The sequence below is a fragment of the Dunckerocampus dactyliophorus genome, chromosome 2, assembly GCF_027744805.1.
Source record: "Dunckerocampus dactyliophorus isolate RoL2022-P2 chromosome 2, RoL_Ddac_1.1, whole genome shotgun sequence".
NCBI lineage: Eukaryota > Metazoa > Chordata > Actinopteri > Syngnathiformes > Syngnathidae > Dunckerocampus > Dunckerocampus dactyliophorus.
Genome location: NC_072820.1, coordinates 46,061,013 through 46,084,518, shown reverse-complemented (window position 1 = coordinate 46,084,518; position 23,506 = coordinate 46,061,013). Strand labels below are relative to the sequence as shown.

At 41.9% G+C, this 23,506-nt stretch overlaps 1 long non-coding RNA gene across 1 annotated transcript; it reads left to right on the top strand.

Moving 5' to 3' along the window:
* The first annotated feature begins 7,247 nt into the window (after window positions 1-7,247).
* Window positions 7,248-22,636, top strand: LOC129177853 (uncharacterized). Its single transcript, XR_008569689.1, has 3 exons — window positions 7,248-7,316; window positions 17,020-17,346; window positions 22,450-22,636. It is a non-coding gene; the product is annotated as an uncharacterized LOC129177853 (long non-coding RNA).
* The last annotated feature ends 870 nt before the right edge of the window (window positions 22,637-23,506 follow it).

Here is a 23,506-nt window from a genome sequence, read left to right as displayed (position 1 = left end):
CATGTCGTTCACGTTTCTCTTTATTTCATTCCTTCATTTCCAGCACTGCAAAAAGGGACACCTTTCGCCCTTAAATTAGAAAAACAAGTTAACCTTTGCATTATCACCCTGAAATTTCTGCTGAAGTCTCTAATCATCTCCTTAAGTTTCCTTCCAAAGCCCACGGTTATGAATCTTCAACTCCGTGCCTTTGAAGTCTCACAATGCATACCATACTTTGATCACTACGGAGGAGTGAAGTGCAAAACTACTTGAACTGAAATTGGACCAGTCAAGCAGAGGACAGCAAAGTTTGCAATCTTTTATGAATGACAGAGCACAATATTATTTCATTCTTATTTATGCTTCCTCTCTGTTTATCCAGATTGCTTCACTTTATAAAACTAAAAAGTTCAGAGTAAAATGCAGCCCAACACGTTCCAGTGTTCTGATATTGTTGTCGGTGAACTGCTCCCGGCAGATGAGATAAATGTCAGAACTCGATACAGCAGTAAGCTAACCCTGATCCAGTGACAGCACTCGCGTTTCTTCAACATTTTTGTGTATTGTTTCTGGTTCACTGATAAGTTACTTGAGAATTACTAGGGGTGTAAAGGTAGAGCATCACAACCAGCTTTACTGGCCAAGTATGCCGACACAAACAACAAGTTGGACTCCAGTTAAATTAGCTCTCACTGTACATATTACACAAACACTGAATAAATAATTAAAAAGCAAGATTAAGATGTGCAAATATACAATAAGTGATTAAAAGACCGGCATTTAAAAACAGTATTTAAAGTACCTGATAGTCCTTTGTAGGCTGTTCCTGTTCTGTTTGGTTGCAGATCCAAACCAGACAGTGATGGAAGTGCACAGAAGAGACTGAATGATTGCGGTGTAGAACTGGATCACCAGCTCCAGGGGCAGATTGAACTTCCTGAGTTGTTGTAGGAAGTACAACCTCTGCTGGGCCATTTTACGTACAGTGTCTATGTGAGAGGACCACTTCATGTCCCGAGAGATTGTGGTTCCCAGAAACCTGGAGGTGTCCACATTAGACACTGTGCTGTTGAGGACTGTGGGGGAGGAGTCCGCTGTCATCTCCACAGTCTTGAGCGTGTTCAGCTCTAGATGGTTCTGACCACACCAGAAGACCAGCTGGTCCACCTCCTGTCTGTATGCAGACTCCTCGCCGTCCCGGATGATTGTCGTGTCTGCAAACTTCAGGCGTTTCATAGAAGAGTCCCCTGAGGTGCAGTCCTTAGAGCAGTGGAGAGAGAACCCACTCCTGGGGGGCGCCAGTGCTGGTGTTACGGGTGCTGGATGTGATGCTCCCCAGCCTCCCCTGCTGACACCTGTCAGTCAGGAAGCTGGTGATCCACTGGAAGGTGGAGGCTGGCACAGTGAGCTGGGAGAGCTTCTGGTGGAGGATTTCAGGGATGATGGTGTTGAACGCCAAACTGAAGTCCACAAACAGGATCCTTGCGTAGGTCCCTGGGGAGTCGAGGTGATGCAGGATGTAGTGCAGTGCCAAGTTGACTACATCCACTGACCTGTTTGCCTTGTAGGCAGTTGTCAGGGTCACAGGTCTGTGGTCATTTAATCCTGAGATGGAGGGTTTTTTGGGGGCTGGGATGATGGTGGAGCGTTTGAACTTCACACAGGTCCTCACATAGCACGGTTCGGTATGTACCTCGGTATTAATGTCGCGATTTGGTTCATTTTTGATACAAATACAAAACATCAATGTGAATTATTGGATGGTGGAATGTTTTGAATGAGCTGTTTTGATGTTCTTATGGTTTGAGTCAGTTGAGAAATGTTGAAGTAGTCAAAAAATGGTGGAAAAACAACAATAGTAATAAAAAGAATAATTGTGGTGCAGAATAACAATTGTGTGATAGTTCTTCAACATTCCTACAATATGTGTTTGTGCTAAGTAGCATTTGCATGTATGCTTGCCTCAGCTTTCACGCAATAACCATTAGTAGATAATGGAGTAGCAATCGAAGATGTGATACACATATTTTGGGTGCAGGTGAGTGTCAGGAGCCAAGGTCTGAGGCCCCAGTCAGCTCAGCAGGCGAAGGAGGCTTGTTTATAGAAGAGAGAGACGTTCAGGAGGAGCGTATCTCCTGAGATGATCCCAGGAGCTGCGCTTAATTAGAAACAACTGCTTGACGTTCACTTCAATGACTGCAAAGGTTTGTCTTTTTGGTGCAGCTTGAGGCTCATCTGTCTTTTTAAGTCACCACTTTTTATAGTATGCAGCATTTTACGATTTCATGGATGACCAAAATCATAAGAATAATAACTAAAGAGAAAGTGAATGCTGAAGACCTGAAGCTGAACTAAAATGTGATATAGAAAATGTGGAATTTGGGGAAAAGTGGGAAATTGGGGGAAGTATAAAATTGTTATCCTGAATATTTTAATGCAGGAATGTTTTTTTCATTGATTGAGAAATGTGGAAAAAGGCCATTCACTTCAGAAGATGGGAAATTCCATGAAAACTAAGAATCTTGAGAATGCCGAAAATAGATCGCCAGAATGAGCTGAGTGTTTTGGTGTTGGAAAGGTTTGAATTGATTGAAAAATGTGGAAGTAGTAAGAATTCTTAAGATTAAAGGAAATTTGCATCATGGAAAATCTGGAATTATAAGAAAAAAAATGAATTTTTGGGGATGTGGAAAATTGTTGGTCTGAATTTCCTGAATGACCTCGGGGTTGGAATGGTTTCAATCAGGTGAGGGAACGGGAATTTCATTGTTTGGTTTGGTTTGGTTTAGTTTATTTGAACATGAAGGTTACAATGGAATACATCTCATGAATCATTCTTTCACAGTTCCACATGTCCAAAAGGAGTAGGAAGAAGCAAAGCTTATTTAATCCTACCCCCCATCCATTCTACATCTGGTACAGTACATGTAGTTCACTTCCTGCATTCCATGTCGTGTTTTCTGTGATAGTCAGGATAATACATAATAGATAACGGTAAACAGCCCTCCCCAAAAAAAAAAAAAAATAAATAAATAAATATATATATATATATATATACATACATATACATTAATAATAATAATAATAATAATAATAATAATAATAATAATAATAATAATAATTAATAAATAAATAAAGAACTTTTTTTTATAAACAAAAAAAACAAAAACATAACAAACCTGACAGAACAATTCTGCCTTGTATTTAGCAAACATCAACTGCTTGTATTGTTTTTTGAATTTGCTCATCTCTGTACATTGTTTTAGTTCCTTACTCAATCCGTTCCATAATTTAATTCCACACACGGAAATGCTGTGGGTTTTCAGCGTGAAACGTTGTGAAACGTTTTTCGTTTTTCCCGAGAAGAGATCAGCCGGACACACTTTTCTTCATTTTCATTGTTTTAGCGATGAAATTGTCTGGACGATGTCACAAACTACTAACATAACAATACCATAAAAAAGTTATTAGGATATTCGGTTTTCGGGCAAAATATCAGTATGAACCTAAATTGCATTATAAAAAGAGGACTGTTTAAAACCAGTTCCAACTGAACCAAGACATGCAATGGTCGAGTCATGGACACACTTTTTTGAATATTTGTTTATTGTGTTTTAAGACATATAGAATTTAATAATATATTTTCTCCCCCGCAAAAAACACAGACAAAACAACAATCATTCCCATCAAAAACAAATTCAATACAAACAAAAAAATAAGGTAGATAAAAAATATAAAGTTGCCACAGCTTTTCAATCAGGGATGAGTTGGAGATCAGTCTTGTTAACACATTTAAGAAAAGGACCAGTGACAACCTAGTTTAGGAAAATAGAGAATGTCTTTCATCCAGCGGGCGTGGGAGGTTGGTGCTGTAGCAATTGAACACAATGTCTTCTAGCCAACAAAGTTGCAAATGCTTGAAAATCTTTTGGATTTTGTTTGATTCAGATTCAAGATTCAAGAGTTTTATTGTCATATGCACAGTAAAACAGGCAGTTATGCTATGCAATGAAATTCTTATTCTGTTCATTCTCCCCCAAAAAGAACAAAACACATGAAAATTAATATAAGAAACATTAATACGAATAAATAAAAAAAAAAGCAACAATAATATGTTCAGTGTTATGAGTGTGTGCGTGTGTTGCGTGCGGCGTGTGTGAGTGCTTCGTTGAGAAGCCTGATGGCCTGTGGGTAAAAGCTGTTTGCCAGCCTTGTGGTCCTGGACTTCAAACTCCTGTAGCGTCTGCCTGACGGTAGTAGTGTGAATAATGAGTGTTGTGGATGTGTGCTGTCCTTGATGAGGTTGTGTGTTCTTCGTAGGACTCTAGATTTATAAATGTCTTGCAGTGAGGGGAGGGCTGCCCCAACAATGTTCTGTGAGGTCTTGATCACCCGCTGGAGTGCCTTCCTATCACGTGTTGTACAGTTACCGTACCAAACAGTGATGGAGGCGGTAAGGACACTTTCCATAGTGCATCTGTAGAAGCAACTCAGGATTTTGGTTGACATGGCAAATTTCCTCAGTCTTCTCAGGAAGTACAGTCTCCTTTGGGACTTTTTGATAATTTGTTGGGTGTTGTGAGACCAGGTGAGGTCCTCGCTGATGTGTGTGCCAAGGAACTTGAAGGTTTTCACCCTCTCCACCTCAGTCTCATCAATAAACAGGGGTCTATGCGGCTCCTTTTCCCTTGTTCTTGGATCAATGATCATCTCTTTAGTCTTATCTGCATTGAGAAGGAGATTGTTATCACGACACCAAGCTATGAGGTCCGCCACCTCTCTTCTGTATGATGTTTCAACACCACCAGTGATCAGTCCGATGACTGTAGTGTCATCCGCAAATTTAATGATGCTGGTGTTGTTCTGGGAGGCCACGCAATCGTAGGTGAAGAGCGTGTAGAGGAGTGGACTCAGCACACACCCCTGTGGGGTCCCAGTGCTCACAATTCTTGAGCTGGTTGTGCGATTGTGGACTCTGACTGACTGGGCCTGCCTGTTAGAAAGTTCAACACCCAGTTACAGAGGGAGGGTGACAGTATTGAATACAGAGCTATAGTCTATAAATAACATTCTGACATATGTGTCCTGGCCCTGTAGGTGAGAAAGGGCTGTGTGGATGGCAGTGTTGACTGCATCATCCGTGGACCGGTTCTGGCGGTATGCAAACTGTAGAGGTTCCACAGTGTGTTTAGGGCAGACGACAGGGGGGCAACTCTAAATCGTGCGCTCAAAGGGTTTGGTTCAGTTTTCCTTCTGGTTACTAGTGACAGTATTAAACCTTTCTAGCCAATACCCATGCAGGGATGGGCAGAGCCAATATGTATGTGTCAGGTTTGCAGGAGACTGTTGACATATTTCATCATACATCTTAGCCAGGCCAAGCTCTCAATTTACCAGTCGAACTACGTTCCTACCCTCACCTATGGTCATTAGCTTTGGGCAGTGACCGAAAGGACAAGAGCGTGGTACAAGCGGCCAAATGAGTTTTCTCTGTAGGGTACCTGGGCTGTCCCTTACAGATAAGGTGAGAAGCGCTGTCATCAGGGAGAAACTCCGAGATTGCAGGATGCCTCCAGGATGCCAGGATGCCTCCCAGACGCCTGCCTGCAGAGGGGCACGTTCAGGGCACGTTCGACCGGTAGGAGGCCTCTGGAAAGACCCAGGACATGTTGGAGAGACTATGTCTCTCAACTGGCCTGGGAATCTGGTGGTAAGTATGGAGATATGGAAGTCTGGGCTTCTCTGATTTCAAGCTGTTGCCTCTTGACCCAACCTCGGATAAATGGAAGAAGATGGATGGATGGATCTTAGCCGGTCTCGATAGTTGGTATAATATGTACGATGTACTAGATTACATTGAATAAGGCCGTGTCTGGCACAAACGATCTATATACTCTATTTAAAATCTCTGTCCATATACTGTATCTCCAGATAGAGCTACTTTTGAATTTTCTTCCCAAAGTGACTTTATTGAGTTCAGAGGCTCAGGGCGTATGGACACACTTGTGAATTACGTATATTGTTCAGCGCCGTGTTAGAGAACAGCGATTTGTGCAAAAAGTACTGAAACATCGAACAGTTGGATGTGCATTCAAAAGTTTAGAGAAGGTCAAATTAAGTTCGCCTGTAAAAAGTTGTAGTACGTTTTAGGTTCATCCTAAAATCTCACCCAAAAGCCGAATACCCCTACCATTTTTGTGAGTAGTGCATGTGTGAATGCTGAAGAGCCCAGCACGTTAACTCCTCAGCGTTATCACTGTGTGTCGCTCACAGTCCGTGTCTTGAAATAAGAGCTACAATCACCTTCGTCAGGTCAAATCTGTTTCCAATTTGCTTTGGACTTCCATGTATTTAGCCCCTTGATTTTGAGCGTGATTACATCATGTACCTGCTTTACTGGAGGCGCCTCATCATGCTTTAATCTCTCCCCCTGCTTGTGCTTGGAGTCCAGTCAGTTATCAGTGATGACGTCACTGATGGATCACGCTCGAGAGCAGCCACAAGCGGCGTTGCCCATCCAGATAGCTGTCTCCAATGCCCACAATACAAGTGATTACACGTCTGGCAATATCAGCTTTTGGCACACCTCATCCCAGACATGAACCAGTCCAAGCTTTCAAGTCAGTCTGCGTGTAACGTTGTATGATCTTGTGATGGCATTCCTCATTCGACTGGCATCTGAATGTTCCCCTCCAGACGAGCACCACTGGAGGCTCATATATGAACCAGGTGATGGGGTTTCATGTCAATATTTCTCAAGAGTACAGACTAAATAAATCAAAAACCACATATAAAGCTGCTTTATACCCAACAGTTTTATTAACGGAGCCTGTAAAAATAAATTGAGATGGGGAATGACAGAAACTGAGAAAGCCCCAATGTTAAATTGAAGTCCATGAAAAGTAAATTGCACAATATACAGTATAGACAGTTAATAACAGAGCAAGACTGTGTAGATGTGTCAAACTAGACATGTGCGAGTTATTTGAGATAACTGGTCAGACATTTTTTTTGACGGTTTTTCTCCTGCAAAATGAATAAATCTTGTATCATATAGTTTCTCACCAATGAAGTCATACTGTATCTTTGTCAATGATTAAAATGTATAATTTATTCATTCGTTCATTTTCTAGCACTTATCTGTAAGGGAAAGTAAAGACAATCCTTCATAGTGACCAATAGAAACAAGATTCTGCGTTGACTTTATTGGTCTATTAAAGGTAAAGCGTCATTGTTTCTGGTGGAAATCATTTCAGTGTAACAACAAGCAATAGACAAATAAAAAGCTGTCCTTGACTCATGTGAAACACAATTATGAAGCGAAAACAGCAAAGGTAAGCCATAATCATCATCATCAATCATAAAGGTTTTTTAACTGTTTAACTGCAGTAGACACCGTCCGGAGTGGCTAACGTTAGCTTCAAGCTAGGTGACGTTTGTGCTTGAAATCTTATGAGTTTATGGACTTACTAATGACATATGCTGGTCTTTGAATGTTTGCTTTTATGTGCTTGTGGCTAGAATTATGTACATGTATGGTATGAATCTAGTGGCAATGACTGTTGATTGTTATTAATATATTAATATAGCCTGAGCGTACTGGCTAGCGGTCACAAGAGTTTAAAGCCTTACATTTTTGTAGGTGGGTGTGGATCGACCCTAGGGTTGAATCAGTATTGAACTAGCGTGGATGCGATCAATATTTTTCAGCCTCTGCATTTTATTCTATTCTTAAATGTATTTGTTTACACAGTGTTATGTATTGTTATATTGTTTGCTTTGGGAATACGTTATTTGGCACAGGAGGGCTATGAGGGCAAAAATCAAAGAGAGCCAATAAGATTTTTTTCCTATTCTTTGTTTTGCCCAATTTACAAATGTAGGTGTTAACATGCTAACATGTCTGCATTTTTAAACACTTTCATAGGTATAAATTTACGCAGACAGTGTTATCATGCTAGGTGTTATTAGCATGTGAGCTTTTTTTTACTATTTTCAAAGGTATAAACTTATATAGACAGTGTTTTCATGTTAAGTATTAGCATGCTAACTGTTAGCATGTTAGCATTGATAATAGCTAGCACATTGTTAACATTACTAGAATACTAACAATAACGTGTTTCTTTTTTCCTATTCTTAAAAGTATAACCTACAGTATATAGACTGTTTTCATGTGAGGTGTTGCTAATTCAATATGTTAGCATTTAAGCCATTTTCAAAGGTATTAACCTGTATAAAGACTAAGCGCTTTCATGCCAAGTATTAGCATGGTAACAGCCAGCATATTAACATTGCTAGAATGCTAACATTAGCATGTTAGCTTTTTGCCAAAGGTATAAACTTATATAGGCACTTTTTTTGTTTTCATGTTTGGTGTTAACATGCTAACAGTTAGCACGCTTGCATTGTTAACATTTTAAAGAGAGCATGTTAGCATTTTAGCCATTTTCTCAGGTATTATCTCACATAGACACTTTGTGCTATTGTGCTATGTGTTAGCATGCTGACAGTTGTCATGCTAACTACAGCATTTCAGTCCAACATCAGCTCATTGGGGTTTAGGGATGTGCAGCATTGCAGTCAACATTCACGCAGTTCCTGCTAAAATTGCAACTTTTCTAGTTGTAGCATTTTGTTGGAATTGTTACGCTGTCATATCTTATTGTATTTCTATACTGTAAATGGTGCTCTTGAGTTTGTTGGGTTTTATTCTGATGATGATCATAATCAACAAATTAACTCAATCAGCAATACTGGCCCTATATTTACTTGGGATAGTACTGATGCTGCAAATTTTCGTATTGCCCATCTCTACATTTTGGACCTTGGTGAACAAAATCTATATTTTTGTGTAGTCAGGTGATACATATTTATTTTTGACAGTAATGACTACCATCTTTGCCGAGTAACATCCTGACCAAAGGTGCTGTGTGTAATGATTGATATGTAGAAAGCCTAATGATAGCATGAGCACTGATAAATCTGGAACAGTCAGGCTGACTGAAAGATTTCAAAATGTTTGTGCTGCAACAATTTGCATCTAAAATGCAATCATAACTCCAAAACACTGCTTTCCCTGGGATCACAGTTGTACTTCAAGATCAGTGATCTCAACCCAAAGAATTGTGGCTGCATGTTTTAAATCCCGCAAGTCGCTGTCATGAATCTGCTTTCACATAACACACAGTCCTCTGTACACGTTGTGCTTTGAATGTGGGGGGGAAATACTTGAAGTTGTTATAGTGGACAAGTATTGAAGGCAAGCCAATTTAAACCGGAGTTCTTCAAATATGTATGGGCCATAGAGGATGAAGGTGATGATGGCTGTGGTATTCAGCTTAAAGAGGAAGAGGAACATTGGCCGGCAGGCATATCCGAAGACAGCTATTTGGAGGGCTTGTGTCATCTTAGTATGTCAGGCCAAAGGTGGAAGTGAGCGAGCACGCACATAGTGGTCGATGAGATGGCAGTTAAAGGCCTGCAAGGGAATTTATTAGCATTATTATTATTTCTTAGCGATTTATTAGCATTTGCGTTTGAACTACTGTGTCAAAGAGGGCAGAATAAAACATGTTGCGAGACCCGCGGTGCCACACTTCCACGCTGCCGAAGTCGCCAGACCAAGAAAAGTGTGATAAAGTGTGTGTAAAAGAGTGTTTGTATGCGTGCATGTCTCTGCAAAAGAGTGTTTGGAAGTGAAAGATAAGCTTCAGCCTGACTGCACTACAGAATATGGGCGCAGTCCTCTTCAGCACTTCATTTTTTGTAAATTCTCAATATTTATTTGTATATATTTACACCTTGTTTTCATTTCACTTAGTTTACAAAGCTTTATTTGTCATGTTAGTCACATTTACATATATTTTGTGAGATTATTTACTAGAAGTGAATGACAGTTCACCTTGCCAATGTCTACGTGTACATTGTGTTTGTGTTTTATGCATTGAGGTGCAAGTCTCATGTTTATAGTTGTGTTAAAAACTTTTAAATAATCTTTCAAAGGCACACTTATTACAAAGGATGTCCAATATTGGCTTTTTTAACTGTAATAATTGTCCAACTCTCCAGTATCAACCGATACCGATATGTGTAACATCACATATCTCCTGTCGTGGAAGGACTGGACTGGACAGGATTTATTATGGATTATTATTACCATGGATTATTATTAGCAGTAGTATTGCAGTGAAAATTTAATGTGATCTGTTCCGTATTTGTTTATTTATTCTGATTCTATTTTCTTATTTTTCTTATCTCTCATGTCAGGCCTTGGTTGTTTTATTTTGTGATTATTTTATCATTTTTGCAGAGCTGCTGGAAATGTTATTCCTCTTGGAGATTAATAAAGTATATATCTATCTATCTATCTATCTATCTATCTATCTATCTATCTATCTATCTATCTGCTTTTTTTCAGATATTGTCCAACTCCCAATTACCAATATGTGTAACATCTTATCTCTTGTCATGGATATGACATCGCTGCGATGAGTGGTTGCCTTTCAAGCAGCTCTCTTTGTTTATTCAAGCGCGTATTTACGTGCCATGAGAGCTGTGTGATCCCCTGTCGACCCATTGATATCGAGGCGGCAGGGCCTGGGCTAAGACGAAAGTTAAGCGGCGAGCAAGGAAGTGGAGATTCAAGCCTTCGTTACCTTCTATTATCATGGGAAACGTGAATTCAACCGTCCCGGATGCTAACGTGGGGAGCTAGCCGACTTCAGGGCAGTCAGAGCAGCCAGGAACACAAGAACCTGTGGAAAGCGCAAAGGAGGTGGGCTGGCACTGTATGTGAACAAACTGTGGTGTCATCCTGGCCATGAAAAAAACCATACCGATATCTACCGATATCACATTTTTATACCAATATCGGGCGGACATCCCGACTTATTATATTGAAAAACTTCTTTCCACCTGTGATTGTGATTAATTACAAGTTAATTATGGACATAATGTGATTAATCCCGATTAAATGTTTCCATCAATTGACAGCCCTAAATAATATTTATTACACTGTTTTTGGGAAAGTGACTTTTTGTCACGAGGAACTTAAGTGTTAACCTTTGGGCCTAAAATAATAATAATCAGGAAGTACTCTATACTTTATTTTTTACAGGAGGTTTGGGAAGGTGATGTTTTCTGTTGTCAAAAGAGTGAGGACTATTAAAGGACTCGAAGGGTTAAACAAATGGTATCAATTTGCTTGAAGTCATTGTTTGCACATTTGGAGTGAGGAGAAGGGGATACCGGAGAACCAAACATGAACGGCAGTCTTAAATCACGTGACAAGCATTTACCAATAAGAATGTCTTCCAAACTCGTTTTTGACTGGAAGATTCATTGTTGCGTTGTTTGCAAAGACGGTTGGAAAAAGTTCCCTTGACTCTGTTACAGAGGAGAGGGAAAAGAATGAAAAAGAAAACATTACTCCCCCTTTTTCCCGCTCTCCACCGTGAGCATGCATGCCCCCAGAACGAGCGAAGCGGTGGCTTCCAACAGAAACAGCAAACAGAAATAGAGCTGCTATTTCAGTCTGAACCAGCTGTTATTTTTAGAAGCGACTTGCTCTATGGTAAATTACAACATCATTAGGTCACTCCATGCACTCCTTCCCCCCTCCTTGTCAGCCGTGCAGCCTATGACTCACAGCAAAGTATCTGGTGACGTGAGCCCCATACTGTCCACATTTGATACCTGGATCATTGACCTGATTCAATCAAAGCGGGTAACGATCCCCACTAGCCCGCTCCCTGTTTAAACAGATGCTTGGATATATAATACCTAGAATATAGATATATAATACCGTTACAAACAGTAGGTTCCTTTTTATGTTTGCCAGCCGCACGATGGCCGCCTGCCTTTGACAGCACATCATAACATCAGCATGACAATGAAACACAATGCTAACATGTAACAGGATAGACGAGTCGTACTGTCGGTGTGCCAAAATGTAATGGAATGAGCAAAAGACACATGCTTCCAATTTCTTCCGAGTACTCAACCACTGGCTGACAGTGTCAATGAAAAAGTGAGTACAATCAAAAACCTTAATAGTGGCTCATGTCACATCACTAACAAAAACAGAACAACTCATGACTTTATATTAACTCTTCTTTTCAAAGCGAGGGCCACCAAGTGAAATATGAAAGGATGCAACTATCTATATTTCAGGAAAAAACTGCATCTGAGCTTTGTGATATGGGTGATAATTATTATTAAGATCAAGATTATTAGAGATTCTTCTTCTTATTATTATTATCATATCAAGATTATTATTCCTAGAGGTTTATTAGGATTAGCCTATTATTAGGATCAACTTTTGGTCTCTGCTCTTTTTTTCCACATTTTTGCTGGATGTTTTTGTTTCCAAATATTTCAACTTAATTCTTAAATAATTTTCATTCATTTTCTTCATGTAATCATATGACTTTATTCCCATAATATTTTAGCTTCATTATGACTTTATTCCAGTATTATAACTTTTTTTCCCCCAAAATGTTCAATAAATTACAGCCTTATTTTGTTTTGTTTCGCGAGCTGTAAAAAAATAACATATTTCTTCTTAGATGTTTTAACTCTGTGCATCAAATTACAGCTGTTTTTCTCCTGTTCTTCTTCTCGTAATTATGAATTTATCTATCCATCCATCCATCCATCTTCTACCACTTATCCGAGATCGGGTCGCGGGGGCAGCAGCCTAAGCAGGGAGGCCCAGATTTTCTTCTCGCCGGCCACTTCGTCCAGCTCCTCCCAGAGGATCCCGAGGTGTTCCCAGGCCAGTTGGGCAACATAGTCTCTCCAACTTGTCTTGGGTCTTCCACGAGGCCTTCTACTGGTCGGACTTGTACAAACGAACACCTCCCCAGGGAGGCGTCCGGGAGGCATCCTGACCAGATGCCCAAGCCACCTCATCTGACTCCTCTCAATGCAGAGGAGAAGCGATTCTTCGAGTCTCTCATGGATGACAGTGCTTCTCACCTTATCTCTAAGGGAGAGCCCAGCCACCCTACGGAAAAAACGTATTTCGGCTGCTTGTACCCGCGATCTTGTCCTTTCGGTCACTACCCAAAGCTCATGACCATAGGTGAGGGTAGGATTGTAGATCGACCGGTAAATTGAGAGCTTTGCCTTTCGGCTTAGATCTCTACTCACCACAACAGACCGATGTAGAGTCCGCATCACTGCAGACGGCGCACCAATTCGCTTGTAGATCTCGCGTTCCATCCTTCCCTCACTCGTGAACAAGACACAGAGGTACCTAAACTCCTCCACTTGGGGCGGGATCTCATCCCCAACCTGGAGATGGCACTTCACCCTTTTCCGGGCGAGAACCATGTATTCGGACCTGGAGGTGCTGATTCTCATCTCGGCCGATTTATTGCCGGCAATGCGAACCAAACTCTGACACCGGTCATACAGGGAACAGACAGCCTGAATTAGCTGGTCCGATACCCAATAATCCCGGAGTACCACAGAATTTTTCGAGGAACACGGTGGAATGCCTTCTCCAAGTCCACAAAACACATGTAGACTGGTTGTGCAAACTCCCATGCACCCTCAAGGACCCTGCTGAGAGTGTACAGCTGGTCCACAATTCCACGACCAGGACGAAAACCACACTGCTCCTCCTGAATCCGAGATTCAACTATCCGGGGATCCTCCTCTCCAGGACCCCTCAGTGGACCTTACCAGGGAGGCTGAGGAATGTGATTCCACGATAGTTGGAACACACCCTGCGGTCCCCCTTCTTAAAAAGGGGGACTACCACCCTGGTCTGCCAATCCAGAGGTACTGCCCCCAAAGTCCACGCGATGCTGCAGAGTCGTTTCAACCAAGACACGCCTCCAGAATCCATTGCCTTAAGGAACTCCGGGCGGATCTCGTCCACCCCGGGGCCCTGCCACCGAGGAGCCTTTTGACAACCTCAGCAACTTCAGCCCCAGAGACAGGAAAGCCCACCGTCCCCAAGCTCTGCTTCCTTATAGGAAGACGTGTCGTGGGATTGAGGAGGTCTTTGAAGTATTCTTTCCACCGATCCACAACATCCCGAGTCGAGGTCAGCAGCACACCATCCCCACTATACACGGTGTTGACTGTGCACTGCTTCCCCCTCCTGAGATGATAAATGGTGGTCCAGAATCTCTTCGAAGCCGTCCGGAAGTCGTTCTCCATGGTTCTTCCGTACTCCTCCCATGTCCGAGTTTTTGAATCAGCGACTGCCAGAGCCGCAGACCGCTTGCCCTGCCAATAACTGTCAGCTGCTTCCGGAGTCTCATGTGCCAAAAAGGCCCGATAGGACTCCCTCTTCATCTTGACGGCATCCCTACTTACTGTTGTCCACCAACGGGTTCTGGGATTACCGCCACGACAGGCACTGACCACCTTACGGCCAGAGCCCTTGCTGTGCGTTGAGGTGAGTCCGACTATATCTAGCCGGAACTTCTCAACCCCGTGCACCAGCTCAGGCTCTTTCCCTACCAGAGAGGTGACATTACACGTCCCAAGAGCTAGTTTTTGTAGCCGAGGATCGGACCACCAAGGCCCCCGCCTTTGGCTGCCACCCAGCTCACTCTACACCCGACCACTTCGGCCCCTCCCATGAGTGGTGAGCTCATTGGAGGGGGGACCCATGGCGTCTCTTCAGCCTGTGCCCGGCCAGGCCCCATGGGCGTAGGCCCGTCCACCAGACGCTCGCCATTGTGCCCCTCCTCCAGGCTCCAGAGAGGGGCCCTGGTGACCCGCGTCCGGGCAAGGGAAATCTTGGTCCAAAGTTGTCTCTTCATTGGGGTCTGTTGAGCTACTCTTTATCCGGTCCCTCCCCTGGGACCTGTTTGTCATGGGTGACCCTACCAGGGGCACAAAACCCCCCGACAGCTTAGCTTCTAGGATCATCGGGACACGCACACTCCACCATGATACTGTGGTAGCTTAGAGAGGCGAGTCATTTATCCTGGAGTTTAAAAAACAAAAAAAATATCTCTTCACACAAAAACACATTCACCGGCTGTCAAAAACTTGAAAAGGCAACCACAGCTGACTCGGTTACATTATAATGCCTCTGTTTATCAATATAGCAATATATTAAATGTACAGTGATGTGTCCATTATCTATTGTATCTGTTGTTGTTTTTTTAATAGCCCATGCATGTTATAATTCGCACGTACGTCTACCACTGCATGAAATGCAGCCAGTAATTTAATTACTGTTACGTTCTGCATTACAATTTGGACTGTTTTTCTGTTGGAATTATTCTCCTTTTGTGTGTCTTCTTGGTTTGTAACTTGTGGTTCCCAAACTTTTCACACCTCTTCAGACATTTAACTGGAAGTCATGTACCCCCAATTGCTGCACATTTAAAAAACATAAACCACCCAATGAAACATCTTTGATATACTGTACTATTAAATATGTCTTATTTCCCAACTGCACACATATGCTACTAACTTAAAACAGAGAGGGTTTTAGAGGGTTTTAGAGGGAAGATGTCTCCTGGCAGGTTTGTCTTCTGTTTGGTGAATTTATTTATATTATTAATGATATATTATATGAAATGGTGACAAGCTGTGGTAAGATGTGTTGAACTGTGATTTTTTTATGCTCTTTTGCTGTGCTTAGGTCTGCAAGAGCATGTAAATAATCAGTGCAATGCAACTAATGTTACACGTAAATTTAATAATTCTAAATAATTATGAAAACAAAGGCACATAACGTACAGAAATTAATAAAGAAATTCAATACAAGGCTTATTCCTGAGCCCAATGGACATATGAGCATACATAGAATGAGATTACGCACCGAGCAGCACAGAGCTATGGGGATGTCTGATAATATCGGCCACTGATATTTTCGGCCCAATATTGGCATAAAAATGTAATATCGGTCAATATCCGTATCGTTTTTTTTCCCTATGATGAACGCCGATATGGCCCTTTAAGCGCCACAAACAACATTGCAGTCAACACGCAGCATATACTTGAGCCGATGTTTTGCTAAACCATGATCGGGGTGGCAGGATATGGTAGGTTGTCCAAACACCGCAAATGGTGAGCAGGGTCGCTCATAGAAATATACAGTACATGTAGACGCCGTATCAAGCCGTTAGGCCGTTAGGTCAATGTCGTGGCCATGTTGGATGTGGAAAAAGTAATACCTGCTGTTCCCGGAGCTATTTGACATTTCTAAAAAAAAAGAACATAGAGATATAAATAAAAAAGCAGCACCGTGGGAACTCATTGGCGCCACAGTAAACATATCGGGTAAGTTTACATTAATTTAAACGGACTTTTATGTAATGAGGGAAAGGCTTCTTGAGACTTCAGCTGTACTTCTGTGAAGGTGTCGGACGTTTCACTCCTCATACGAAGAGTTTTGTCAGCGAACTGTTCAGAAGTACAGATGACGTCTCAAGAAGCCTTTCCCTCGTTGGACAACTCCTGTACGACTGAGAGCCTACACAGACTTTTATGTAAGTTTATCTTCAATACTAGCAAGATCCTCTGTGCATTTACGCCCAGCATTTGTGAACAAGGACGAGGTGAAAGTAAGAATAGAAAATACACATCTGTCCATGCAGCGTCTGAGAAAGTCTCAGACTGCGTCACACATGGCATGTTCAAGGACCGCTGAACAAAGTGGCAGAAACACCCAAAGAAGACACATTATTTGTGAAAGCATAAATTTACTTACACGTGCAAACTTGGGGGCGTTCTAAAATCGTCACTGCATCCATTCAACAAACGAACGACAGGGTCATACTGCTCAGAAAATGGTCTGATTAGTCACAGCACCACATAAGAAGTTCTGGTGAGTATTCTCATTTAGCACACAACGTAAATGATCTTCTTCAAGATTAAACAATGAAATGCTCATCAAACGTACTTATTTTTTCATCTAACGCACACAGAACAATGAACAACTTCATGCTGTCACATTTCTTCTACACTGTACAACCAGGCTATTCACATGAGGCGTTTGAGTGCATTACGTAAATCTCAGTTTGACGTGATGTGGTCAAGCCATTTTTCATTTTTATTCAGGTACCCCCTCCAGCAATCTGCGAACCCCGACTTCGGCAACCTAGGGTGTAGAGTGAGAAGCTCGGCCATCCAGGAGGGGCTCTGAGTGCCTCCCGGACGCCTCCCCAGTGAAGTGCTCCGGGCATGCCCAGCCAGGAAGAGGCCCCGGGGCAGACCTAGGACACACTGGAGGAATTATATCTGACTGCTGGCCTGGGAACACCTTGGTGCCTTGGAACTGGAAAAGATGAGACCAGGAAGTCTCTGCTTCCCGACTGAGACTGCTGCCCCCGCGACCCAAACCCGGATAAGCGGAAGAAAATGGATGGATGGATCGTGATGCTCTGAGTGAGTTTATCTTTTGTTAATAACATACTATGGATTACACCAGCCACTATGTCCTTGCATCCTGGGGTAGCGCTTCATCAAATAATAGTAAAGCCCGACAAATTACTGGTGTTCTGTTGTTAAAATAAAGTTTAATGAGATAATGCTGTACAGTCGTCCACATCTGAGTTTGAACATCACTCCCTCACTCTATTGTGTTTTTTCTCAAATTTATTAATCAATTATGACTATTTTGTTGTTGATTATGGCCTATTATTAGTCCAAAAATATCGAAAGACAAGTCATATGTAGTATTCTGGTCACTAGGCATCAGTGATGTTGCAGAGTGAAAAAAGTTATCCTCTCCTTCCGTGTGGAAGTGGTACTATTTTGGCTTCTTATGTTGTCCTTCTTTCCCACTCAGTTTCAAAACCTTTCTTATGTTTAGAATAAATACACTAGAGGCTAACCAGTTAGTTCTGCAGCTTGCTATGCTTAAAGCGGCGGCCGTCTCTTGTGTCCCTGCAGAGATCCTGTTGCATGCATGTAAGAGTTGCACAATGTGGTGTAAACAAACGTCATAGTGAGGCTGGACGATTGGGTGATGTCAGTCTTTTTTTATTTTTAATGCCATGTAATCGACCCACATTATATTCTAAATACCACAACAAGGAACTTTCCAAATGCTAACGGTTTGTTATTATGTATTTTTATTGCTTATCATGTCCACTATGGTGTAAAGGTGACTATAGGGGTGTTATTTTATGTCTACAGGCCTCTAATAATGGTAAAACCCATATTTAGAAGATCATAAACAGGTTGTCTATGCTTTAACTACCAAAATGCTCATTATTATTATATTATTAATCCTACTTTGCAGAAATGGACTTATGACGGTCAGGTCTGGAACCGCCATGAACGAGGGACGACTGTACATTTCGTATGACACAAACCAAAAAGCTCAGTTTTACCCGTTAATACACAAACCCTGAAGCTAAAGTTTTTAAACGTCTCCACCCTGGCTAGAGTTTTCCAAATGTTAGGTTTTTAGGGACAAAAAGCGACATTTGCGTGTGGACAAAAGGCCAAAACAAGTCGAAAAATGTGGGGTTTTTTTACGTTCCATCCATCTTCTTCCGCTTATCCAAAGTCAGGTCGCAGGGGCTCCCTGGCTACTTCGTCCAGCTCCTCCCGGCGAACCCCAAGGCGTTCCCTGGCTATTTAAGAGATATAGCCTCACCGACATGACCTGGGTCTTCCCCGAGGCCTCCTACTGCTCGGAAGTGCCCTGAACACCTCCCCTCTGTATAAAATGTTTGGACAGCCCTTACTTAGATGATCACTGAGCTAAAAGCCTCAAGGCGTATTTTTCCATTTGAATTGTACGACTTTTGAGTCATTCAAATGTAAACTTTTCGTTGCATTTCATTTTTCCACTGACAGAGATGGCGCCCAAAAGGAAGGCAATAATTTCTGTACACTGTGCATGTGTTACACTTGCTGTATTGGCTAATTACTGTTCTGGAAATTGGACAGAAAAAGTCTCAACATCTGTGAAGGGAGTTATGGATGGCGACTGCAGTAGTGAGACAAATTAAAACCAGTCGATCCAATTGCTGTTTATGGGAAGCAGCTGGCCGGGCAGCACACGTTGGTGAGTGGAAACTTGAGGCTGATGCTGTTTGTCTATGCAACAATGTCTTTCGTTTGTACACACCGACAAAGCCAGACGCTTTCAAGCATCAGATGCCATTATCTGTGCTTGGTGGCAACGCCATCCATCTGAAAGGGAGCTGAGCCTGCACCCTTTTTCTTGGCTGTCTTGGTTAAGTCATGCGACTGCTCTGATGTCATAACAACAAGATAACTAGCCTCTATGGATTTACTGAAAAACAAGGTTAGTGTTTGCTTTCAGTCGCGTACAAAACCCTCTTATCCGTGTATTTATTTACATACACTGAATCAATTCATCTGCAATGCAGGCAGCAGTCATGTTCTGGATAAGCTTTCATTTCAAAACATTTGGATTTAATTATCATGGGGGATATGATATCCAAACAATCTGGTTTCTTCCATTAATAACATGATTGTGGCATGGCAGCATGAGCTAAAGCTGCGGCCTTTTCATATATTTTCATGGATTTGGAAATTGTTTATTCACTATTATGGGCATGAGGCAAAACTCAATTTCGAGTAATGACACAGTTTATGTTTTAGGGTTTTAAAAGATCTCGCAGAGGAAGTGCCCCAGCTCCTCTACAGCCAATCATATGCCGACAGAGGAAGTGCCCCAGCTCCTCTACAGCCAATCATATGCCGACAAAAAAAAAACAAGCATTACTCTTGTGACTGCTCCAGGATAGCGCGTCAGCATCTTGGAAACCCTCGCTGTTGATATGCGGAAAGGGAAAATAGCCAAAATGTTTTGTGTGGCTGATTACTAAAAACTGAGGAACGCGGAAGCCACAGCAGTGTACAAAACATCCTCTGAGTAGACAGAAAACAAAATATGGTGTAGAGAAAAAAACTAAACTGCACCATGAAATTTAGTGTGCAACAAAGTAGCGAGGAAGCAGATAAAGAGCAATATGGAGAAGCGACGCAATCAGGTGTCTTCCTGCCACTGCTACTGTGCTTAAGGAAAGCGGTTGTAGGTGTGCCTGGGGAATAAATTCAAAAAGAAAGTAACCACAATAGTCACCGTTGATGCACTACACTGCTGATGGGGATGTCCTACAGCTTCAGGTCAAGAAATCCCAACTATCCCTTTAATGTGCCATACATGGCCTGCGGGCAATAGTTTACATTTACTTAGTGTTTTAGCCTTTTGTATTTTATGTACAAAAGGTTCCAGAAGGTCTCACTCCAATCGAAACAGACGCTGACCGAATCAATTTTTCCCATAAGAAATAATAGAAGTCCAATAAATCTGATCCAGAAAGCCAAAAATGTTAACACATACCACGTTTTTATAGTTTTACAATTATAGTTTGACATGCAGAAAACAATCTGAAATGCGTATAAATACATATCCCGTTGCCCCTCTTTAATCGCGGTGAATTGGTCCCAGACTCTACAGCAATAAGTGAATTTCCAGGAAGTCGGTTTCCTTATTAATAAACAGAATATTTTTGTAGTTCGAGCATAGAAAACCTGTTTAGGACTTTCATACAGGTTACAGGTTATACAGGTTTTAACATTATTAGAGCCCTGTAGACATGAAATAACAGGGTAATATTCACTTTTATACTCCTATTATTCTTTGTTTACATCTCGAGTGAGGGAAGGATGGAACCTGAGATGGACAGGCGTATCGGTGCGGCGTCTGCAGTGATGCAGACTCTGCATTGTGGTGAAGAGGGAGCTGAGTCGAAAGGCAAAGCTCTCAATTTACCGGTCGATCTATGTTCCTACCCTCACCTATGGTCATGAGCTTTGGGTAGTGACCGAAAGGACAAGATCTCGGGTACAAGCGGCCGAAATGAGATTTCTCCATAGGGTGGCTGGCCTTTCCCTTACAGATAAGGTGAGAAGCACTGTCATCCGGGAGAAGCTGGGAGTAGAGCCGCTGCTCCTCCGCATTGAGCCGGATGAGGTGGCTTGGGCATCTGGTCAGGATGCCTCCCGGACGCCTCCCAGGGGAGGTGTTCAGGGCACATCCAACTGGTAGGAGGCCTCGGGGAAGACCCAGGACACATTCGAGAGACTATGTCGCTCAACTGGCATGGCAACGCCTGGGGATCGACTGAGAGGAGCTGGACTAAGTAGCTGCCTAAGCTTCCCTGCTTAGGCAGACTCGACCTCGAATAATCGGAAGAAGATGGATGGATGGATATGTCACATTGCGGCTCACTGCAGGAACATAACAGATGGTGGTATAGTAAGCTAGTAGTTAGCCTCTTCAAAGACTTATTCTAAACTCAAGAAAGTGTTTCAAGCGGGGAAGAGGCATAAAGAAGCCAAAAATTTACCACTTCCACATTCCAGAGGAGAACCTTTTTTTCATTCGGCCTCAGCCATGGCATGTCGGCTCGGCTCCACTGGCTCAGTAGCTAGTCTCCATACAGTGTGAAAGGTAATGTGGTCTAACATCATGTTTCATAACATTACTGATGCCCAGTGACCAGAATGCTACATATAAATTGTCTTTCAATATTTTTGATTAATAATAGACCATAAGCACCCACAAAACAACAATCACTTATTAATTAATTAATTTTTTTTAAAAACACGATATAGTGAGGGAGCGATATTTGAACTGCAAGGTAGCGAGGGACGACTGCAAATGATAAATGAAAGGGATAAATAAAGATTCAATTCAAATTCGATTCAAATTTATAAGATTCAGATTTTGTTTGTCACACGTAAATGTTTCAGATCATCAAACAAATGTAAATGTCCGGCCATCTGTTTCCGACCTCAAACTGAAACCAACTTGGGTTCTGCAGCAGGACAATGATCCAAAACACACCAGTAAGTCCACCTCTGAATGGCTGAAGAAAAACAAAATGAAGACTTTGGAATGGCCTAGTCAAAGTCCTGACCTGAATCCTATTGAGATGCTGTGGCATGATCTTAAAAAGGCACTTCATGCTGGAAAACCCTCCAATGTGGCTGAATGACAACAATTCTGCAAAGATGAGTGGGCCAAAATTCCTCCACAGCGCTGCAAGAGACTCATTGCAAGTTATCACAAACGCTTGATTGCAGTTGTTGCTGCTAAGGGTGGCCCAACCAGTTATTAGGTTTAGGGGGCAATCACTTTTTCACACAGGGTCATCTAGGTTTGGATTTTTTTCCTCCCTTAATAATAAAACATTTAATTTATAAACGGCATTCAGATGTGTTGTCATTGACTAATATTTGAATTTGTTTGATGATCTCAAACATTCAAGTGTGACAAACATGCAGAAAAAATAACACATCAGGAAGGGGGCAAACACTTTTTCACACCATTGTATATTAAGAATACAGATGGACTCATGCAGTGTATTAATAACGCGACAAGACACGCGCCATATTGTACGCTAACCGTGGTTCCACTGTACATTTTTACTGCATGTTACTAGTACAGAAACAATTAGACAGCCCAAATAATAACCAGTGGTCTCTGTATTCATACAGATGGATTTTGTGCAAGAAACATTGGTGAAGCTGATTTGCAGTGGAAATAGGCTCTCGATGACATTTCAACAGCTTAATGCTGCACATATGCTCAGTTGATCCTTCAATGTGACTTCACTGTTATGAATGTCTGTTATTAAATATTACTTGAACACACGTGTCCAATTAGAGTTCCAGTTAACTGTGCTGGCGCACTAAACTACATTATTTGTGCTGCTAAATGCAGCTGGTTACTTTTCCTATGATGTCTAATTAGATTGTAAGACATGACTGATTGCAATAATAAAGTCGTGTGTTGCTGTTATGTACAAATACTTCCAGATGTAAAATATTTGTTTTGGGACAGCACTTCCTTAATTCATTGACATGATCCTGTTTTCTTGCTGATGCTTCTGTGCTGCTCTCCTTAATGCCCGTGTTTGGAGTTCCTGGGGCGGAGCCACCTGAATACCCTCTTCAATTAGGGCTTCTGCAGATGCCAGTTGTTACTGTGGACTTCTGGAGGAACTCTTCCCCGAGACAGGTTTTCTCAAAATGAGAAATATCGTCACGTTTTAATCTCACAAGTTCTCGTGACACCCGTAATGATGAATACAGTGATGTGAAAAAGTGTTTTCTCCCTTCCTGATTTCTTGTTTTTTTGCATGTTTGTCACACTTAAATGTTTCAGATCATCAAACAAATGTAAATATTAGACAATGACAACACAACTAAACATAAAATGTAGTTTTTAAATGAAACTTGTTATTATAAAGGGAGAAAAAAAATCCCTTAGCAGCAACAACTGCAATCAAGCGTTTGTGATAACTTGCAATGAGTCTCTTACAGCGCTGTGGAGGAATTTTGGCCCACTCATCTTTGCAGAATTGTTGTAATTCAGCCACATTGGAGGATTTTCCACCATAAAACGCCTTTTTAAGGTCATGCCACAGCATCTCAATAGGATTCAGGTCAGGACTTTGACTAGGCCACTCCAAAGTCTTCATTTTGTTTTTCTTCAGCCATTCAGAGGTGGACTTGCTGGTGTGTTTTGGATCATTGTCCTGCTGCAGAACCC